Source organism: Eptatretus burgeri, chromosome 5, assembly GCF_056783735.1.
Source record: "Eptatretus burgeri isolate ZD-2024b chromosome 5, Ebu_testis_v1, whole genome shotgun sequence".
NCBI lineage: Eukaryota > Metazoa > Chordata > Myxini > Myxiniformes > Myxinidae > Eptatretus > Eptatretus burgeri.
In genome coordinates, this window is record NC_140965.1 from 80,345,409 (window position 1) to 80,355,408 (window position 10,000).

The 10,000-nt window shown below is 41.5% G+C and overlaps 1 non-coding gene across 1 annotated transcript; it reads right to left on the reverse strand.

Annotated features, from left to right (window-relative positions):
• Positions 1 to 6,589: 6,589 nt before the first annotated feature.
• On the reverse strand, positions 6,590 to 6,709 carry TRNAL-CAA (transfer RNA leucine (anticodon CAA)). The gene is made up of 2 exons: positions 6,672 to 6,709; positions 6,590 to 6,635 (listed from the first exon to the last, which is right to left on the reverse strand). It is a non-coding gene; the product is annotated as a tRNA-Leu (tRNA).
• Positions 6,710 to 10,000: the final 3,291 nt, after the last annotated feature.

A 10,000-nucleotide genomic window follows, 5' to 3' on the forward strand; every position in this document is an offset into this window, starting at 1 on the left:
TTTATTTTTTGTTATTAACCAGACTCGGGGACGTCATGGTTGAAGCGTCTGCTTTTCGTCAGGGAGGTGAGCGGTTCGAATCCTGGCTGAGTCATACCCATAACTTAAAAAAAATTTAAATGGTCCTTCCTGGTTCCTTGTTTGACAGGATCAGCATTTTGAAAACATTTTTGTGTGCATCGTCATCGTCAAGGGCACGTGGGGGAGCCAGAACACAGGTAATGGATCAGGACGCGAATAACAAAAGGAATCAGCGGAAGTGGGGAAAACAGACGAAGATGAACAAGCAAGAGACGCTGGTAGCGATGAGGGGTAGGGGAGCACACAAGGACTGCATAAGATGGATAGACATCAGCAAAAAATTGGGAGAGGTGGGGGGTGGGCGGTGGTTTTACTGGTGTAGAAAAGATCATGGCTTTGGATGGGGGATGACCTGAGATGGTGGTGAGCAGGCTTTGAAAAGGAGAGAGCACAGACAAACGACCACACGTTGGTAACCATTGTGCAGGCTTTCATGGTCTGAAAATGGCCTCCTGTGTTGAACCTACTTGTGAGGGAACTTATTATTAACCCTCCCTCTGTGCTCTCGCATCGTGGAGGGATTATTGCTGTTGTTGGGTTGTTTCTACAATGAGTGCCCCCAATTTTTAATGGCACCACAGAGTTTTTTTAGACACCAAGAAGTACGAAACAACCATTTGGGAGGTTTTTTTTCCTTTTTTTGTTTTCGTTGCCAATTTCCGAGCTGTATCTCGGAGCCGGCTGGGAATTTTGGAAAGAAATTTTGCATCAATCTAATAACAATAAATGTCAGTGTGAGTTCCGTCAGTCCATCTGTCTCCTCCATAACCCCATAACCATGAAACCTCGCAGCCCCAAACTTTGCATGCCGAATAAGGGACCTCCAAAGTAGTGCATGAATGAACATTGAGTGTTTGGGTTAATATAAACTACCCTTTTGAAGATCATTTATTGGGTGCTCATCACGAAAAAACAAAATAAGCCTTACCAAGATGGTGGCGTGCCATTTTTTGACAGCTCGCAAGAGTCTTCAGCCGCCATTTTTTTTTTGTCCTGCTCAACAATGCCTTGGCTTGGAACAGACCACAACGATTTCTTAACAATACTTTTTTTCACTTTCACTTTCATTTTTGTAAATGCCTGATCATCCTACCGACGAATCGCTAGGTACATCACAATGCTTATAAACACCCGGAGACGCCAGCGTTTGTGGGTTTATTTAATTTCCGAACATGCCATAACCTCGACAATCTCTTAAACAAAGAAGGATTACAAAATTTACGCTCCAGAATTGAACTTAGCAGGAGTTCCAACTGCTAAAGTGTTAATGTCTCCAATTCTAACATAGTTTCACATTTCGGGTGTCTTTGGAATGTGTTTATTATGATGAATCAGCAATGGCTAATCGCTTGCCAAGCCAGCTGTTCCTTATCATACATTCTACAATATTCGCACTGTCATTAAATACTGTATATCGATTAACATGAACAAAGTTCAGGGGCTACTCGCCTGCGTTGGCCCCACATTGTTCTGTGGTGCGTCGAACGGAAACTGTCTCGCTGAAAATGTTAAATTTTATTTTACACCACATTTCCCCTTGTTGTATGATCTCCTTTAATTATATGACCCATCACTTCGGCATTGATCAATACAAATAAAAAAATTAATCATTTCGTTTTTCAAAGTTTTTTCAACCGCGTCGTTGGAGTGGTTGCTTGGAGTGCTGTTCAAGCTTTCATGGTGATACCATGGCACTGTCATCTGTGTGGACATCTCTGGCGTTAAGAAGGCAAAATAAATTAGATGATTACAATGAGTAAAAAATGTTTTCAGTTACAAAGGAATGAATCGCCACATCACGGCAGGATAGCAGAGAGGTACGCACGCTCACTCGAAGCTGTCCAGCCTGAGTTTGAATTCCCACCCAGATACAAACGGTTATCTGGGTGTTTCCCAGGCAGGGTGATTGATCAATGTGTGCACCGTCTCTCAGATTGATGTTAAACTGAACATTACATCTTCCAGAGTCCCCTCCCCTCCCCTCTCCCCTCCCCTCTCCCCTCCCCTGTCCCTCCCCTCTCCCTTGCCTCCCCTCTCTCCTCTCTCCCTCCTCCCTCCCCTCCCCTCTCCCTCCCCTCTACCCTCCCCTCTCCCTCCTCCCTCCCCTCTCCCCTCCCCTCTCCATCCCCTCTACCCTCCCCTCTCCCCTCCCCTGTCCCTCCCCTCTCCCCCTCCCTCCTCCCTCCCTCCTCCCTCCCCTCTCCCCTCCTCTCCCTCCCCCTCCCTCCCCTCTCCCTCCCCTCTCCCTTCTCTCTCCCCTCTCCCTCCCCTCTCCCTCCTCCCTCCCCTCTCCCCCCTGTCCCTCCTCCCTCCCCTCTCCCTCCCTCCCTCCCCTCTCTTCTCCCTCCTCCCCCCTCCCTCACTGATTTTCATGATGTTCAGTTTTTTTGATATATTGTACATGGAAACACATTTTCTAAATTTACATTCTATCCCTATATGTTGAAAGTCAAGGTCATCTGGTGGTTGAAAAAAGACAACAACATGGCCATCAATGGATTGCCGGTGTGATGGAGGCTAACTCTTGGTGATCGTTCTGTGACCACAGATATCTCGTTATTTCCTCCGCCACCGAAGATGGATGAGGATTATGTATTCACCCATGTTTGTGTGTCTGTGAGCACGACTTCTCAAATGTTTAGTGATGGATCCGGATGAAATTTTGTGGACAGGTTGGGTGTGTGACAAGGAAGAACAGATTCGATTTTGGTGAAGATCCGGATCCGACTACTGGGGATTTTTAAAGTGATTCTTCACCGTTGAGAGATGAAGCCAAAAACGATATATGGCATGATGTTTCAAGTTGTGGATGAGTTATGACAAAAACTTGGTGGATGAGTTTGGTACTGTAGGTGACAATAGCAAGGCAATTCGATTTTGGTTCAGGTCGGAATCCAGATCTGGCCGATCCGTGGGAAACAAAACATAAACTGTTCAGCTTGGCGGAGGTATGTGAGTGTAGTGGCCGGGGCTGAAAAGGGCTCTAATTTAGGAGATACCTCTACCGGCAGTATAACAAGCTGAAACCGGTCTCATTTGAACCGTATGGATGACTAGTTTTTGAAAACTGAGGTTGTAGTTGTTGAAGTTCTGCACAACATGGTGAATTAACCCCTTGAGTGCGGGAACAAAAGAGAAAATTGCCATTTTAAATAATTCATTATTTACTTCAACAAGCATAAAATACATGTAGAATGGTTGAATATTTCAGGATATTTCTATGTATTGGATATGTTTTAAGATATTTCAGGGGGTTTTAGGATTCTAAGGGGGTTAAGTACCCACAAAATACCCCCAATTTTGGCAGTTTTTGTGCAATTTTAGCAAAAACTTGTACGTTTTCTCTTATTAAATGCCCAATATATGTTTCAAAAGTGCCAAATGTGATTATTTTCATCATGCAGGGTGTCTCATTAAAGAATATGTCAGTTAAACTATGATAGCATGTTCACAACCAGGTAAATTAACCCTTTCTCTGACATGTGCGTGGTTCGAGTGAAAATTCTCATTTTTCTAAAATCGGCATCTTTTATGCAAAAATGAACTGTTATCATGGAAAATTATGGAAAATATCAGGGTTACTCTTAGAAATTTATATTATGCAAGGTATTTCATGGACTTTTATGCTGCCAAGGGGTAAAAGACCCCCAGAATACCTCCAAATCGGCATTTTGTTTTACTAATTTTATGCCACAATTGCCTCTTTTTCGCATGATATTGTCATTACATGTTATAACAGTCCCAAGTCTGATTTGATGAACCAGTCAGATTGTCTCATGAATGAAATTGCAGTTGAACCCGGATAAAAAGATTCACACCGTTGAGAAAATCTATTCAATACGTTTATATTGTTGCACAGTGAAACCCACCCATGAATCTTTCAATACTGATCACATCTGAAATCAGCTGGCCATGCATCTAAATATCGAAAACAGTCTATCTCGGTTGCATTTTCATTTTCCTGTTGCACGACATTGCTGTGATTGTTGCAGTCAGTGCAGCTACATATGTCAATGCACTCTAGTCCTGCAAGGACACAAGGGCACATCCTCCCGTTTTCACAGTTTTTGTCAGTGCAGTAGAGCTGTGTTAAGTCTCGAACCTCAGCTGGAGCGGAATCTTGAGTATACATAGTCTGGGTAATTCCACCACCTCCACGAGTGGACCAGCCATCACCAACTGGTGATATCAACGGTGGGTTAGCAACATGGCTGTCGCACCAAATATTGGTTTGATACTTGGCCCGTAGGATGTGCTGCTTGAATGCATCCTCGGTTGGGGGAAGCATAGATGCTGGCTTGTCTGCGGTCGTGGCCAAATTGAAATGTAGATCATTCAATGAATCCAAGTCTTTGCCTCTTTTGCCATACATCAGAAGTACAAATTTCCGTGACAATGAAACACAAGTGTCTATATCAACCTCATGAAATCCTTTCATATCTGACAATGCTTGTGCATTCTTGATCAGTGTAGAATAAGCTGTTCGCTTCCCAATTCTGTTGAAAGAACATGTGGTGTCACACCCAGTGATAGCGTGTATGGCAGGGAGACACTCACAAACAGTCGGTCCTAACTGAGTAACTATCTCATGGACTGGAATGTATCTCTCTTTTCCAGAATGCCCAGCGTACATGTATACCTTGTCAGTCAGCTGTTTTCTACTAGAATAGTAGATCAACAGTACTAGGACATCCGTGTCATCACAGCGAACAATGACCCTTGAATGGTCACGTGAGAGACTGACGGCATGGAGGATTACCCTAGTATCCGCTTCCTCCTGTGTACTCTGAAGAGAGTCAATGGATGAGACTCCGAGTGGTTGTACTTCTTTCACCAGCTTGCCATCACCGAAACCACCGGCCAGAATAATTGATTTTTCGTTTGGTAATTGTTCGTAATTGTCCAATATATGTTGAGAGATGAAGTTTGCTTGGCTGGACTTGTTGCCTCCACTTTTCAGAAACTGGCGGTAGTTTGGAACCTGTCTGCCTCCTTGAATCTGGTATGTTAGTACCATGATGTTGGCACCCTCCGCTGCCTTTCGGATGATTTGATTGATGTCTCGACGTCATAGCGATCAAAGATTACTGTAATGCTACTGATATCCAATGAAGGATTCCTGAAAAGTCGTAATAGTCGTTTCTGAACTATTGTAGCTAAATCTTGGAATGTTGTGAAGTGATTTTCATCCAAACTCTGAATCATAGCCATCCCATCAATTATGTATGCGGCTTGATGAAGAACGACAGCATTGTCCAATTGATCTGATTCATCACAAGATCCAAATTCGTAATCACCCGATTCATTGATTTGAATGTTCAGAGCAGATACCTTCTTCACGAGATCACCGACAGTTACCTCAATCGAACAAACAAGATCGGACTTTCCAGTCTGGTTAATGAAAAGCATCCGATCACCAAATCGTTTCTTCAGCTTCTGTTTGAGTTTCCATGGTGGATATTCGCTGGGTTTCTCCGCTGTACTCTCACCTAGTTCCTGAAGTAGAACCAGGAGTCGTTCATGCAATGTAGACACGAGACAGTGTCACAACCTTCTTCACCTTTAAAAAAAATTGTGCGTTCAATTTCCTCACTTGAACTAAGAACAGCCTTATCTTGGACATTCATATCCTTCTCCAATTTAGCCTTTGACCGGTCAGCCTTTATATTTCTTGGTGAGATATAACGACTGTAACAGCATCTGTGGTATTTTGCATCATATGCAAATAATTCTGGATATGACAACATTCGCAGGCGAGTCTGGTCATCGAGTCTTTCCAAAGATGCTGCAATGACCCGGCACGAGTTGAAGGTCCGGTGCCAGTGGCGATTTCTGATAACCTTTCTGCTCTTTTGTATGAATTCTCACAGATGAAACAATCAGTTCTTATGTTAAACGTGGAAGTGTCTGTGCGCCGGATTCGGGATGGACCACTCTCAACCATGTCACCAGCATTATCAGCAGTATCATTCGCAGTAGAAAGTTCATTTTGTATATTTTTGAGATTACTTGCGGTTGGATAAGATGCCCTACATTTCTTATGGTATCCAATGGTAACAGTCTGGTTGAAAATGCCATCTTTGATCTTGAGCAACCTGTCATGCACAGTGTCCTGTATTACGTATTTCCGCAGCTCGGAGAACAATATATATATATATATATATATATATATATATATATATATATATATATATATATATATATATAAATATATATATATATGTATATATATATATATATATATATATGTATATATATATGTATATATATATATATATATATATATATATATATATATATATATATATATATATATATATTGGTGTGAGCAACAAAATTTCATTACGCCCGTCTTGCTTCCGTTCTAACTCATCTCCTTGATCTCACCCTCAACTATTCCCAACAGTTCTGCAACTCACACTCTCACTCGTGTCCATCTCGAGAAACAAAAACATATGGACACGTGGGTGATGAAAAAGAAAGTTTAGACCAGTATTTTAAAAGTCAATGTCAGAAGTGGGATTCGAACCCACGACTCCATGTGGAGACCAGAACACCCGACCATGTCAGTGCATGGAAAGCTGGAAAGCCTTGAGTCTGGCGCCTTGGACCGCTCGGCCATTCTGACACCTGTTGAAAAAATTTGTTATTACCTTCGCTTTCTGCAAAAGGTCGGCGTGTATTTATTTATTTATTTATTTATTTATTTGTTTGTAATCTTGTGATTCGTATAACTCAAAAAGTATTAAACCGAATTGCATGAGATTTGGTGGGATGATTGGTTATTAGCCAGGAAGCATTCGATTAGATTTTGGGATCGTTCGGGTCAAAGGTTAAGGTCAAGGTCACGAAAAGGTCAAAATCGTCTTTTTACAATAACACGGTCAATTTTTATTCAATTTGCATGCAACTAACGCCAAAATGTTCAGAATTCAACGCCTCATCTTGTGATATGCAATATGACACAATGACGCCCATACTCTTGTTACCGGTTAGGGGTCAAAGGTCAGGGAGGTCACGACCTTGAAAACGAGATTACCTTCTCTTGTTGAAACGTTGTATTCACCGAGCTTCCGAGTGAAGACTCGCCAAAACGACGTGAGTTGATTGTGGTTTAGTCCGTAGCCCCCGAAAGTCGGGGGGGGTGGGGGGGGTCATGACATTATAGATATGTGGTTTGTGTCATAAGACCATTCATATGAAACCAGTTCCCCACACTCATACCAAGAACAAAAAAAGTAGTGGCGGCGAAGGTATGTGCTCTTTGAGTGCCCGTTCTCGTTACACCTTTTGTGTAAACGGCATGGCTATATTCTCACGACTGCACCACACCAAAAGACTTCTTCAGGGTGATTGGAACTGTGGATAAATGTCCAATGTAAGATCTCATTCAACCACAATGAATTTTTTTTAGGTTTTAAATGCACACAATGACCTCCCATTTTCGAGGGTTATCCCAAATCTGAGGTTGAAGAAGGCGGACCATTGTGTGGCGTTAGCTCGATCATCCACATGACCTTCCTGCTCCGGTTGAGAGCTGCATTCAAAGAAGAACCTCGTGAGGGAGGAGGGATCCTGTCCAGTTTGTTCATCACAACGATGGAAATGTGCAGCTGTGTATTTACAGTGAAGTTATATACATTTACACGATAGTACTGTACCATGTGGGACCACCATCAAAAGGGTTTCATGTTTCCTCCACCACGGAAGGTGAAGGTGATTATGTTTTCCCCCCTATCTCTCTGTCTATTTGTTGCCTCCAGGTCACAATTTAAAAACGATCTTCACGAAACTTTACCACATGGTGGAGTTTGTAGTGATGAAGAAGCCGATTGTTTTTGAGGAGAAAAAGTCAAAAGTTCAACATAGGTCAAAGGTCAACAAGTTAGGTGGTGTTTCTAAAATCCTCAATTTTCATCTGTTTGACTTGAAATTTGAAGAGGATTTATATTACCGGTCGCTGAATTAAACCAGCATATTATTTCAGAGGTTAACATGAACCAAATGGTCAACATAGTCCCAAGGTCAACAACTAAGGTGGTATTTGTAAAATCCTCAATTTTCATCCGATTGACTTGAAATTTAAAGAGGATATATTTCACGAGGATATACTTGAAATTTAAAGAGATAATTATATTACAGGTGACTTGTTTCAACGAGCCAATTATTTTGAGGCCAACGTGGACCAAAAGGTCAGCATAAGCCAAAGGTCAACAACAAAGTTGGTGTTTCTAAAATCCTCAATTTTCATCTCATCTTGAAGAAACTTGAAAATTGAAGAGAATTTGCATATCAGGTCACTGAAGTCAATCACCTATTAATTTTGAGGGAAAAAGGCCAAAATATCAAAACAGGCCAAAAGGTTAATTTGGGCCGAATTTCTAAAATCCTCATTTTTCATCCCATTGATTTGATATTTGAAGAGGAGTTACATATTTGGTCATTGAATTCAACCACCTATTATTTTTGAGGTCAAATTTGTTTTTTGGATTTTGCAAGTGTCATGCTCTGCACGACGTCTTCTTCTTTGTTTGTCTCTTTGTTTGTGTCAGGGTATCTCAAATAGTTGGAGACAGATTCGGACGAAACCTGGTGCACATATTTGGTGTGTGGTAACGAAGAATTGATTCAATTTTGGTGAAGATCCGATTCCGGATCCAGATCTGATAATTTCTTAAGTGATTCTTGACCATTGAGAAATCGGGCCAAAAACGATATTTTCGCATGGTGTTTCAACCAGAGTTGGTGTTAAAGCCACCCAATGCTCACCTGTTTATACATTTATCGTTTTTAAAAGACTAGTCAAATAATATTTTTCATAAGGCATTGCAATGAATCTGATCCAAATAATTTTAAAGCAATATATGTATTTGTATATTGTAATCCGTAAAAAATAGTGTGGTCGATAAAAACATTACAAAAGAAAAAACTTTAACGTTGATGTGCTACAAAAAAGTTAAGTTAAAAACTGGTGAAAAATTTTAAAATTTTGAAATTATTTTAAAATTTTAACTTCACCAAATCAATAATATACCCCAAAGGAACCTCCATGCCAAATATCAGCATTCTCATACACATATTAAATGAATGGCAAGCTTCTAAATAACTTGCACCAAAATTCCTCCATATTTTTGTTCATGAATTCGAAGCAGACATGAGCATTCCGACACGACATACAAAACTTTATTGCCAAAAACAACAAAACATTCAAACAAACATGAAAAAAAAATTTTTACATCCTATGTTGTTTCTCCGCTCCATCTCACTTGTGAAATGTTATTGTTATTTGAATTCATTCAAACCAAACAACAGTGTCCAACGTATGCTGCAAGACTTCTGAAAACGTTTTTCACATAATTTCGCCCGTCACACAACGAAAACGCCACTCAGGAAGTGGGGATCGATGGATACAAAATGGCGTCGATGACCCACGTTACCAGAATTATTTTGGGACTCGTCACGCTGCTTTTGCGAGTGCATCGGACCGTGAGAGAGAGAGAGAGAGAGAGAGAGAGAGAGAGAGAGAGAGAGAGAGAGAGAGAGAGAGATAGAGAGAGAGAGAGAGAGAGAGAGAGAGAGAGAGAGAGAGAGAGAGAGAGAGAGAGAGAGAGAGAGAGAGAGAGAGAGAGAGAGAGAGAGAGAGAGAGAGAGAGAGAGAGAGAGAGAGAGAGAGAGAGAGAGAGAGAGAGAGAGAGAGAGAGAGAGAGAGAGAGAGAGAGAGAGAGAGAGAGAGAGAGAGAGAGAGAGAGAGAGAGAGAGAGAGAGAGAGAGAGAGAGAGAGAGAGAGAGAGAGAAAGAGAGAGAGAAAGAGAGAGAGAGAGAGAGAGAGAGAGAGAGAGAGAGAGAGAGAGAGAGAGAGAGAGAGAGAGAGAGAGAGAGAGAGAGAGAGAGAGAGAGAGAGAGAGAGAGAGAGAGAGAG